The sequence below is a fragment of the Lissotriton vulgaris genome, chromosome 1_1 (genome assembly GCF_964263255.1).
Source record: "Lissotriton vulgaris chromosome 1_1, aLisVul1.2, whole genome shotgun sequence".
NCBI classification, from domain to species: domain Eukaryota; kingdom Metazoa; phylum Chordata; class Amphibia; order Caudata; family Salamandridae; genus Lissotriton; species Lissotriton vulgaris.
In genome coordinates, this window is record NC_141685.1 from 1,042,086,461 (window position 1) to 1,042,099,648 (window position 13,188).

Sequence of the window (13,188 nt, forward strand, 5' to 3'; positions counted from 1 at the left end):
ACTCCACAGTTGGTTCCTGTCTACCATGTCAAATGCGGATTTGAGGTCCACAAATGTCAGGTAGAGACTACCCCCTTCCAAGACCACATGCTTCCAGTAAAGTACCTGGAGCCGTAGTAGTTGGTCGATGGTGGATGTTTTGGCACGGAACCCAGCTTGCAGGTGGGAGAGGATGTTGTTCTCACTAATCCAATCTTGCAAACGTTGCAAAAGCAGTTTGGCGTAGATTTTTTGGGTAACATCAATAAGACTAATTGGCCTATAATTTGACGGGTCCAACGGTGATCCCTTTTTATAAATCGGGATTATTTCGGCCCCCAACCAGGTACTTGGAATCTCTTGACCGTCAAGAATAGCATTAAATATGACGGTCAGGTAGGGGACCCAGATCTTCGGCTCATCTCTAAAAAGATCACCAGGTATCTTGTCCAACCCTGGGGCCTTGTTACATTTTAATGCTTGAACTGCGAGTGTGACTTCCGACATGGTAAAGGGCGAAGGAAGACATCCAGGGGCCAATCTCGAAGACATGGTTAATGGCACTTTATGCTGGGAAGCAGGGCTAGAATAGAGTTCACCAAAGAATGCACACCAGGCTTCCTCGGCGATGTTGGGATCGATCTTTGCCTTACCTTCTGGTTTCCCGGTATGAACCAGGTTCCAAAAGGTTCTGGCATCTTTCGTTATTAATGCCTGTTTAATGGCCTGCCACTTCTCTGTTTCCCATTCGGATTTTGCATGGGAAAGGAGATTCTTATAGGCATTCCTTGCGGTCATAATGGTTGCTCTATGGCCTTGTTTTAGGGCAGAAATTAGAATAGTCTTCGCCCTCCTACAAGACTGGTTATACCAGGGATTTGTGACATGTGCCTGTCGGTTAGTCTGCTTTGCCGATTTATAGAAGCTTACCGCTAGGGCGAGCATTAAGTCATTGTGTATGTTTAAAAATTTAGCATTTTTATCAAGATTATAGGCACTTTCAAGCAATATTTTTAATCGCTCAAATCGGGGAGTGACACTTTTATACAATGATGCCAAATTATCTGGTGATGATTTAATAGAGGGCCATCGGATTCTTTTACCACCCTGTAAGATCCTAATGTTACTGGAGGGCATATCATCCTCTTGGTACTCCCCGCCGGGAAGTGGCAATTCCAGATCTGCTACCAAGGGGTTGTGATCACTTTCCGAGCGGTCAGGTAAATGGAAGTATCGAATCATGTGCCATAGAGACATACTAACCATAAGATAATCTATTATTGATGAATGGCCCATTCAATTGTAAGTACTCCTTCCTGGGCTATCCCCCGGGAAGCGACCATTGCAAGCTCTAAGTGAAAATGTATATGTCATTGAAGTGAGCTGCATGGCCATAGGTGTCCAAGATTTAGTTTGATAAACATTTGGGGGCGGGATCCGGCAAGCATCATCCTCGTCTGTTGATATTTGAGAAACCCCCCCAAGTGGTTCATAATGACAGTTAAAGTCCCCCCCCATTATCTCCTTGGTATCGCTTGAGAGGGTGTTTAATAGAGCGGTTAAACACTCTAGAGTATGAGAAACCGCACCCCCCAAGACAGGGCGTAGGTAGATGTTAATAATCGCTATTTTGGGTGTGTTAGGGCGAGTTAGGAAGATACATAGTATATCGCAAGTATTGGTATTAATCCGTTTAACCGTGAACCCAAGATGGACACCCACCCATATGGTTAATCCACCAGATGATCTGCCTCTAGGTCCCTTGGTTGCAAGCTCAGCATAAGTAACAAAACCCATTCTATGGTGAATAGCCCTGGCCCATGTCTCTTGGAATATACAGATACCATGGTTATCCACATAGTCACACCACTCCATACTATCTAGCTTAGCACCCAAGCCCGCCACATTCCATGATATCAACAATAGATTTTTATTACTGCGAGACAATTGGTCAATTAACTGCTTAGGGGGTATAGCATTTTCTACAATTTGGTCACCCACTTCAGGCCTCGTCTGCACCATAGTGATCTCATGATTGGTTGTGGTGCAATTAACCTCATTTATACTTGAAGGGGGACTACCACAGTGAAGGGGTGAAGTTAAAAACCTTGTCCCACTCTGAGTATCCTCCTCTACTGGCCCCCCTCCACCAACTCTTAAATCTTTAGCAAGGGGGGCAGCCATAACGGGGAGTCAATCGCAACCATCAAGGCCAGAAAGGGCGCCATATCTGTTCGAGGTTTCCAGTGGGGTAAAGGGAATCAGGTGCTCCATATTTCTAGTCCCCTGCAAATGCTCTAGCCCCACAAAGGGCAAACTGCGACCGCTAGCAGGGACTATATTCCACTCTAAATTATTCCTGGTAGGCAAAGGCCTTTGAAGATGACACATATAACTATTAGTGGAAGGCATATGAATATTCCTGATATCTTTGGGGTCAGTTAACCCCCCGGAGAAAAGGACAGGGGTCATATACGACCTTGGATAGAAATAAGTTAGATCGTATGGGACTATAGCAGTATTCAGATTCCTAGGGGGCCCTGTTAGTATGGACCTAACTGCTTCTGGGTTCCTGAAATTGATAACAACTATATCTCCCTCAATATTTTTTTCCCTAGTGCCCAGCCAAGGCAGGCGTCTTACATGAATTATCTCCCCATCGATGTAATATGGGAGTGGTCTGTTTTGTCCTAACCAATGTAAGATCTTATTCTTGAGTTGGGGATGGCCCTCCTTTCTGCCTGCTTCTAATGGGGGGACACCTGTGAGTACAACTACGAAGGGTAGCGACTCTGGGGGTAATTCAACATTGGGTCCATATAATTTGTCGTTTGTCGGCTTTGCAAACCTCCCCCTACCCAGTTGCTGGCTCTTAGTGATAGAATTAGCGTCACCTTTCTGGGGTTCTCTTACAACCTGGGCCGTAGATTTTGTTGCCGTTTGAACAGGAGCCTGGACCTGTTGAAAAACCAAGTTTTTCTGCTGATTGTTATTCACGGGCTTACTGGTTACAGTATTTGCCTTAGCAGAAATCTTGGTAGGGTCTACAGAGCTCGGTTTGTTATTAACAGGGGGTTTAGTTGCTCCGTTGTTACCACTGTTGGAGCCGTTTGGAGCCGGCGGGTTGGGAGCATAGACAGTTGGAATCTGGGGTAGAGTTGTCGACACAATAGTAGGCCTTGGGGAGGTCATAAGAACACTAGTCTTGTCAGCATACAGTGCCTCCAGACTACCTAGTCGGTGCTCCACCCTTTTTAGGATATCCAAAATAGGCAGCATAAAGGACCTAAGCAACTGCTCAACAGTGTTCTGTTCGGTATCAATAGAGGGAGTAGTTACTAGACTTGGAGTGGAGACGGCCTCATTTTCCCTCCCTCGGGTATTAACGGGTTGTATAGGTTGTAGGTTTGGGACTGGTACTGCTATGGGCATGATATCAGTTTGTACCAAAGTTTTAGATGTAGTGACGCCAGTGGTCTTATATTTAGATGGCTTACCAAACTCAGTATGACTAAGCTTGCCTCGTTGAGGAGCTCCTAACCCCCTCCTCTTTTTAGAAGGCGGTGGACCATGGGCTTTAGACGTAGTAGGTGGTCTGCCTAACCTTTTGGGCGGCTCCTTAGGAGGAGGACAGGAAGCATTGTCTACATTAGGAGAGGGACTGGAGACAGATGAAAGCAGAACATTAGGTGAGGACACAATCAATAGAGAGCGCCATAAGCGGTGGAGTACTTCTGAGGAGTAAGGGAAATTTGTCCAGAGACAATGGATCTTCATGGGGTGTGTCAATAATAGTGTCCGACGTAATGGATGGGGATGCCAAGTCAGTTAATGGTCTATTTTTCAGGGACTCAATAGACCGACGACGTTCAATCCTACGTTCGAGTAGTGAGTCATCCTTGTCCAAGTCCACGGAGACCCTTGCGAAATAATTATCCAGTGTTTTTTTACTGGTCCCCACCATACAGGAGTTCTCAATGTTAGATGCCATAAATAAGAGCCTACCTTACAGTCTGGGTCCAAAAAACAACAATGAATCTTTAGTGGGGTAGCCCGTCCCGTCCTCGGACGTCCCCGGACGGCCACAGACGGTCCCGCCCTTGTCCCGGGCTTCTCCCGGCGCCCTCCCGCGCGCTCCCGCGCCGCGGGGATCTGCTATTGTAAATATATCATCCAATGAGGAAAAGGAAAGGGAGGAGCCTGCAGGGAGAGCGTCCCAGGTGTTGGGAATTGGGAGTTGTGGGCGCTCCTGGGACTTGAAGTCCTGCGCTCACAACGCGCTCGCAGCCCTGCAGGTCCCCGCAGTCACAGGCAAGATTTCCTCGGCAGGGCTGATGGGCGATGGTCTCCGACGAAGCGGTGCCCGCGTAGCGGGTTCCGCAAGCAGTATTTCAGGCAAGAAAGGCAATCTTCAGCGTCTCTGCAACCCCAGGACAGAGCTTGTGTAGAACGGCAAGAATCAGGGTAATCCGCTGGTGGAAGTAGAAAGGCGGCTTTTACCGCAGTGAAAGCCCAAGGGAGGAGCCTGCAGGGAGAGCGTCCCAGGTGTTGGGAATTGGGAGTTGTGGGCGCTCCTGGGACTTGAAGTCCTGCGCCCACAACGCGCTCGCAGCCCTGCAGGTCCCCGCAGTCACAGGCAAGATTTCCTCGGCAGGGCTGATGGGCGATGGTCTCCGACGAAGCGGGACCCGCGCAGCAGGTTCCGCGAGCAGTATTTCAGGCAAGAAAGGCAATCTTCAGCGTCTCTGCAACCCCAGGACAGAGCTTGTGTAGAACGGCAAGAATCAGGGTTTTATCGTAATATGCGGGGCATGAAGAGTTAGCTCATAACCGGTCAGTCGTGCACTGGTAAGGTGCTGTGTCTTTGTCTTATTCAAGAGGGTGTCCAAAGCATGAGGTACCATGACTGTGAGGTCAGTAACAAGTACAAGCCCAGCCCATTGCCTTATAGAGATGACCACAGCCGCGACCGCTCTTAGACAGCTTGGGATGGCTCTGGCGACTGGATCACACAAAGCAGAAAAATAAGCACCCGGCCGTTGCTTAGTTCCAAAGGCCTGTGTTAAAACAGAAAGTGCACAACAGCCGTCTTGTGTACGTACAACATGAACGGCTTCCCATAATCCGGCGTGCCAAGCACAGGAGCAGAGCAAAGTGCAACCTTTAACTGCTCCAAAGACTGCTGACATTCATGCGTCAAAGGCTGGGGCTCATGATCATCTTTAGTGGTTAGCGCTAGCAAACACTTTATTAGTAATGAATAATTAGGAATCCAATGTCGACAATAGGAAGTGATGCCAATGAAGGCGCGTACATCCCTCTGAGTTTTAGGCATGGGCATTTTAGCAATGACGCAAATGCGCTCAGGGGTCAATCTCCTAACCTCCTTCAACAGTAGGTGACCTAAATAGGTAACCTCCTGTCGACAATATTGAAATTTGGAAAGGGACACTTTATGTCCATTGTGAGTCGAATGGAGCACCAACTTAACCATACTGTCTTTGCATCCCTGTTCAGTGTCAGAAGCAATCAGTATGTCATCCACGTACTGGAAAAATACATTACCTGGAGAAAGTGTGAGGAAATTCAATAGTGCTTTCAAGGCTTGGCTATATATACTAGGGCTCTCAGTATAGCCCTGAGGAGCGCAACAGAATCTAAAGCTTCTGCCAGCTATTGTAAAACCAAACAGGTGTCAACTATCAGGATGAACTGGTATACTGAAGAACGCATTTTTTAAATTAATGACAGAGAAGAATTTAGCAGAGGAATGAATCATTTTTAGAAGGAAAGTAATGTCAGAGACCACTGGCAACTGAGGGACCACAATTTTGTTAACTGCGCGCAAAGCAATCACAAAATGAAAAACATCTGGGGTGTCATCGGGAGAGTTTGAGGATGCCTTCTTCATGTAGACACCTTCCGGAGAGCAAAAAATTGTTGCATTCAACTTTTTAAATAAATCTAGGCCCATTAAATTCTATCCATAATTGGATGTCAATACCAATTGCGAATCCACAGTAGAGGGACCGATAGTCAAGGCAAGAGGTTTGGAAATGGGGCTTACAACCGGTAAACCTGAAAAGCCTACCAAAACATTATTTTGGCCAGCCAGAGCTGCCCCGGGGACCAGCGAATGAGAAACAGAGCTATTCAATGCACCTGTATCCACCAAGAATTTCTTAACTGAGCCTTGCAAATCCGCGGTGACATAAGGAGCCTGCTGACGTACAGGTATCTGGACTGGTACCTCACCCTGCCCCTGGCTGTCCAAGCTATGGGAGGCTCCTGTCACCTCATCCAGATCATAGTCATCAAGGTAGTACTGCCTTCCTTGGGGGGTCATCGAAATAATTCTGCTCCGTGCGACCCTGCAATGTCTTAGCCTCTTGAACCCTCTCTTGGTCACCTTCCTCACGACCCCGTCCACGAGAACCCTGTCCATTGGGGTCCGCAACTTACTGCAATAAAACCAGACACTCGCTATGCCAGTGCCCCTCCTCTTTGAAGTACTCGCACTGATTTAGCCCTACTGGCGCAGTGCTCCTGCTAGTACGAGGAAGCTGCCGGGCCGGACCAGCACCACGTCCCCTGCCTTTCCGTCTAGACGCCTCCTGCAAAAACACCTTCGTCTTCAACTCCTTGTGCTTCTTCTCTACCTTTTCCTTCTCCTCATTCTCCCTGTGTTCATAATACTGTGCCATACTCAATATAACAGAAGGGGAGAATGTTGTCCAAGTGCTCTCCGAAGCCTGCAAACGAGCCTCTATTTTAGAGAGCAGATTTGTCACAAATCTCTTAAATACCCCTTCCAACGACAAACCCTGGTCACTAAAATCCCAAAACCCTCCCCAATCGGGTGAGGAAGTCTGACAACACTTTCATCTTTCTACTGACGACATGCCATTAATTTATCCCAATCTATCTGTCTCTGTGGAATGAGAGAGTGCATATACGTAATAATTCAGCCAGGCCAAGCTAGTATCTCAGCCTTAGGCTTTTTCCCAGCTTTCCTGTCCTTGTCCCATTCTTTTATCTGCTCCCAAGTACCACCTAATTCCACAACCTGGTCCTGCATGTGCATCTTCCTCCAAATGTCGACAGGCAACAGCAGACCAAAGAACATCTCAATGTCTGCAAGCGTCATTACAGTAGAAGAAGCTGCCTCAGCAATTCCTTATAATATACAGTTGGATTTTTCCTAGGGTCAGGTAACTGGGTCTTAAGGGACAAAACCTCATTCCTCTTCCACGGAGTGTAGACCCATTGTTCTTGGAAATGGACCTCTTGTCTAACAACAGTATTGTGCGGATTCCGTAGCTCGGGTAGTTCAAGGTGATATATGGGATGGACTTCCCTCATCCGAAACTGAGACACTGTCTTCGGGCTCTTCTCAAACAACCTACCTCGATAAGCTACCAACGTTGCAACGTTACAGAAAACCTCCTCAGGTGCCATACCAGCGGCATATACATTGTTCCTGATATCATAAATAATCTGAGGCGCTGCAACGTTAAAGCACTGCTCCCACAATCCAATCAGTGTAGCCAACATGTGCTTAAGGGCATGCTGCTACTCAAATGGCTCATACTCTCTCATCACACTCCACACATCATCCGTACTATATATGGGGTGACAAGCCCACTGAGCTGCCTAATTGGCTACTGCCTTTTTCTTCTCATCTCCCACATCCGATTGTATTAATATTCGCTCCCTAGTAGCCACCCAGTCCCCGTCTTCCGCTCCCCTTACAGGTGTCCCGCTACCCAGTACCGTCTGGGAATGAAGGACAAGGGAAGGAGTAGTCATGGAAGGGACAGGCCCTAACGTCGTCAATGGCTGTGTCGTGGGGGTTACGGTTGGGGAGAGAAATGCCGCTGACACAATAGGCATAGCAGTGAGACTAACAGTTATTGCAGGAGCAAAAGGCGAGGCCACGGAAACTGCAGAAAGTCCAGAAGCCAAAGCAGCTGGGTCAGTAACAGGAGAAACAGAAGTTATAGGGGCGGAAGAGGCAGACAACTGTAGTTGTGGTACAGCAGGGTATATTCTCTGCGGGCGTAGGGAGGTAGAGGTTGGGTGTCTAACAACTCCTCCACAAATGTATCATTCTCTTCTCGAACCACATAAGACTTTTCACATTGCAATCAAAACCTCCTATCTGCACACTCTATCCCCTTCTCAGTCCTTTCTTTATCATACTCAACTGCTTTCTGAGTCACTGTCTGCATCCTTCCTTTATTGCCCTCCTTTTCTGCTTTCATTCATCTCTGTTTAGCTTCCCTTTTCCAAGCTCTGAGGGAATCAAACATTGACTGCCTACTTCTCTTCGCAAATAATGTATCCTGCAGGAAATTATTCTTTTGTTCATCAAAAGCACCTGTTAGTGGCCACTGCTACTCTGCATTGTCTCTCGTATATCTGTGCCATAATGTACTAAAAATAATAGGGCCAAGCCTGTGCTTCACATACATCTCAAAATTAGGCGTGTCTTCCGGATGCGCAGGCTGACTCTCTTCCAATCGAGCATCAGAAGAACAACAACAAGTTACACAACAGAGTTTACTCAAGCAAGGTATTTTCCCAAACAAAGTGTTCACTATTTATGAAAAGCAGATATGTGCAAATATCTTACCAAAGTTGGTCCTCAGACCGCACCAAATCCGGGTCAAAGTGACACCATGTTCATAAAAGAAGCCAAACAAATTCAAGCGCTTGTCCAAAAAACGATCCTCAGACTGTACCAAACACAAACCAAAATGGCACATAGGCACAAGCAAAACCAAAGCAAACTCACCTGGTGCACACAGGTCAAACGAAGTTATTCTCCACTGCTGACTCTTCGGACCAAACAGTCAGATCCAAGGGTTTCGCCTTTCAGGACCCCAGTCTGGAAGAGTAGTGGGCGAGGCACTGCCCGGTCAGACAGGTGGTGCAGCTGCGAATACTGGGCTCTATTGTGCAGGGATCCCCGCTCCACCCATTTGACCTGACGTGGCCCGTCCTCGCCACCCTTCAGCGGGCTAAGATGGGTCACCTGATGTAGTACTTGTTCGGGCGCCAACTGAAGGAAGTTCCACCGAGTGACTAGCGACCATCTCTCAGCCTTCCATACAAATGAACAGACGGTCAGACAGTAGAGAATACAAACCAAAGTTGTTTATTAGCAATACACTTGAGCGGAGTCCAATCTGAACAGCCTCCTTAGAATGCTGTAGAGGGACTGACCCCCGTCCACACTGTAGCACAAAATATAAATTTACAACATCTCTAAAGACCCACCCAGACTGGAATTTTCCAGCCGGGCACTAATGAACAAAGGGGGTACAGAAAAGCACTTGAGAACGGGTACATGCTATCTTACTTTCAAGGTTAATCTGCCCGTGCTCGTCTCTCTGAGGTGGGAGCAGGGCTTACTCTAGAGGAAAGGCATGCAGAGACAGAACGATCTATTCATTAGTGCAGTGAAGATCAACCTTGAATATGATGAAGAGAAACAATTGAGGCTGCTTTTTGCTGAGGCAAACATTATGAGACAGAAGCTTATGTTCGATCAAGGCACAAAATGGCGGCTGAATACAATGGTGCTACAAAAGCTAACGTAACTCGCACAATGCTAGAAGGAGTCGGCTAGACGCATTCTCAGTCCAACACAGCAGTTTGGGCTATAGTCATGTCTAAAATCCCTGTGGGAATGTGTGTGTGTGTGTGTGTGTGTGTGGAGGGGTGGGGGGTGGCTGGGTGGCTGTGTGTGTGTATCTTACTAAACTAATATCTTTAGGAAAATTCAAGTGCATATCTCTTCATTAAGTATGCAGTATTATGCATCGATTTTTACATTTTTATATTGGATTACATGATACAAAAGTTGTAGCTTTTAAGTGTCTCTGGCGAGACAGAACACTGTGAGTGGCCCAACAGACTAACATTGCTGTGGCTTTGTTGTGGTGTCCAGGCTCTGTAGCTGGTGGATGAGTGGAGCTCAAAAGTATGTACAGTTCTGTTGAGCCTAGTAAAGATTAAGCTTCATTTTTTTAAATTTTAAATCATAAATTTATTTTGTAATCTTTCTTTTTATACGCGTCATGCAAGATTCAAATACATAATCAATAGTGTAACCAATTGGATATATACATATTTACATACATATAATTTTGGCTCATTGATCATTCCACAAACATCTAAAAAACCTACCCATACAACAATGCACCCAAACACATTCATTCAGAACCATTCAACCTACCCTCTAGAAACAATACCTAGAATCCCATATTGATATTTCATCACTCATCCTTATGTTTATCACTGCTGGTTTACATTAGCCTCAAACTAAATTCAATTTATTGATTTGTTGTAGTGCCTTCTTTAAACAGAAAAATGTGTCCAAACCCGAGAGTGTCATGGTATTTTTGTGGGATATTGTATCACTTTATGATAATCTCGAGTGATTAATGTGTCTTTTTGTTTATCTCAAAAATTTTGATTTATCATGGGATTCTTTGGTACATCTCAGATATTCCTCGGTTTTTTAAAACTATTTTTGAGGGTAGCTACTGTGTACCTTCCTTACCCTTAGCCTAGCCCTTTACATTTCATCTGTAACCCTACCAGTACAGTATCCTGGCCTATCCCCAACCATAACAATTACCCCACCTGTATCCCGCCTATTTTCTTTTTGATGGATTTTGCACTCCTGTTTTTATTACCCCTATATTTTTGTATATAGGGTTATTCTCCTCCAAAAATGTTACTCTTGCAAATCTCGTTATGTGTCGGCAGCATTGCATAGGCATGCAATTGTCTATGCAGTAAGCTGTGTAACTCTAATGTAACAATCTTAAATATATTCTCACAAGTATTGCCCATTAAGCAAGAGACTGTGGTAAAGTAGTCATGAGGTTGTGGTGCAAGCTTGCAAGTACTGTAATCACTTATGTGTTTACAGGATAGGTGGTACAAGTTTGTGACAAAACCCAATGCCATACAGCCTTCACAAACAAAATGAAGCCCACTTCTTCCAGCAATTGGCCACCACCCCGTGGGGAGATAAAAACTACATGAGGTCCCTGGAAGTCAATGAAGTCAGTGCTAAACGGCAACATGGGAAGGGCCAGCCAGGGGTCCTCTATACCTGCACCTAGCTTCTCCGGATTTTCCCTAGTACGTTAAATGTTGGAATGTCAGTGCATGTATTAAACTGACGTACCTTAATACCAGAGAGTGATACCATAAATTGTACTGACAATGCAATTCAACAGGACATTACCATGAATAAATTATGCAATTATAGTGGGGCCAGGGTGCTCTCGCAGGAGGCCTCTTGCATGGTCTTGGGCCTTACCTGATGGGTTAGGGAATTTATGCCAAGCATTGCGTGTCCGCTTATGATGAATAATAGCCACCTCTCTCTGTGCTCTCTTAATTCCTATAGATCTGTTTGCCCTTTAATACTTCTCACCAGTTCCCTGCTCTCACTCTTCTGTTTTCTTTTCCTTGTTTGATCTTTCCCAGATTCCTTTACCTATTCTAGTCATCTCGCGTATTTTACTCCAGTCCACTTTTTTTCTTCTCATGTGCACCCCTTTTTTGTCTTTCTCAATCTCTTCTAGGAGTTTCTGTCACAAGCTACCCTTTTTCTCATGATTCCACCTCCTTCTTTCCCTCCCTTTCTTTTTCCCTTGTACTTTACGCTTTAATTTTGCTCTACCTTACTTTATCTCTTCCTTTGTGCTGTGCTTCCTTCCCCCTTGTTCCTCCAAGCTTCATTGCTTACTTCCTATCTTCATTAATGCTTCCCTTTCTTCATTTCGCACTCCCTCCACCTTTAACACATCCCTACCTTCCCTTCTTCCTCCTTCTTCAATTCTTCCCTGCCATTACTTACTTCTCTCCTCCCTTCCTTTCTCCTACTTCATACCTCAGCTTCCCTTCCTCCTTTCTTCACATCCTTCGCCTCTTCCTTCACCATACTTCCTCCCTCCTTTCTTCCACCCTCTATCGCTTCCTTCTGTTCTCTTTTTCATTTTTTCCTATCTTTCTCTAATTTTCTCTTTCCCCGCCTCCTTTTTTCTCTCCCTTTTTGACAACCTTTTCTTTCCTCCCTTTCGTCACGTTCTCCATTTTTCTCTTCCTTTCTCTCTATTCTCTGCATTCATCCTTTCACTTTCTCTCTTCCCTCTATTTCTATCATTTGTTTTTTCCGTTCTTTCTCTTTCTTGCTCCTACCCGTGTATCTCACAAGGTTCCTGCTTCCCTTTTTCCTGTTTTCTTTACTCATTTTCTTCTCATGTCGGCCTTCCCTCACTCTCTCTTACTCTTTTGATACATAATTTTCATCTTCCCTTCTTTCCATTGCCTTTCGCTTCCTTCTTTTATTTCGTCTCTTCCCTGCCCCTTTATTTTCCCTCCCCGTCCTAATCTTTCCTCACACACTCTGATCTGTGTTTGTTCTCCTTGCCATTTGACTTTTCTGTTCTTTCGTTTTCCCCGTCCCCTCCTCTTATCCGGCGGCGTCTTCCTTCTCCCACCTTTAGAAAGGACAAAGATAGCGTCTGATGAGAATTCCGTTGATCTTGGCGCTTGAATTGGTTGTGTTTTTTCTTCTGAAGGTGTGAGTGTAAATGTGGAGGGGGCATCCGCGGAGCTCGGGGTAGAGAGGGTAATCTCTCTCTTGCCTTAGCCTGGTGCCAATTGTGCCAGTACTGCTGAAAAAGGCAGACCGCGCGGTGTTACCCATCGCCGGAGCTACACACACTCCACGCACTTGTAGACTTCGGAGGATTGAAAAACCTTCTACCCCTTTCGGCTAAGAACGACAGACCCTTACATCTGCACAAGGCGAATTTCTACCTTCTCCCCGCCGGTCGCTTCTGTGCTCCCTTGTAGCGGCGTGTCTGCCTCTGCTCTCACACACTCCACATTTTTTCCGGCAAGCTACACTGACCTCGGCAACTGTATTTTTTATATGGGAAAATCACTTCTCGCAGCCTCCGCTGAAACCGTTCCCACCGGGAATGTGGAATCGCAGCAGCAGAGTGAAAAAAGTTTAGCGAACTTTTTCTTCGAGCGAGCGTCGTTCTTTTCCTCTTCCTCGTCTTGTGCAGGGCTCTGTTGCAGACAGAAACACACACACCCAAGACACACACACACAATGGAAAGATAATAAGACAGAGGTAAAGACACTGGATTTATTGAAATCAAAGTGTGCGG

At 46.0% G+C, this 13,188-nt stretch overlaps 1 protein-coding gene across 6 annotated transcripts in view; it reads left to right on the forward strand.

Annotated features, from left to right (window-relative positions):
• Positions 1–13,188, forward strand: part of NFIX (nuclear factor I X) — a 1,679,708-nt gene that overhangs the window by 669,201 nt on the left and 997,319 nt on the right. The window contains exon 1 of one of the 6 annotated variants that reach the window (XM_086962388.1): positions 12,776–13,151. The exons of the other annotated variants lie outside the window; for them this stretch is intronic. The gene's annotated coding sequence lies outside the window, so the exon portion shown is untranslated. Of the gene's footprint in view, positions 1–12,775; positions 13,152–13,188 lie in introns of those variants that run through there. 6 annotated transcript variants of the gene reach the window in all.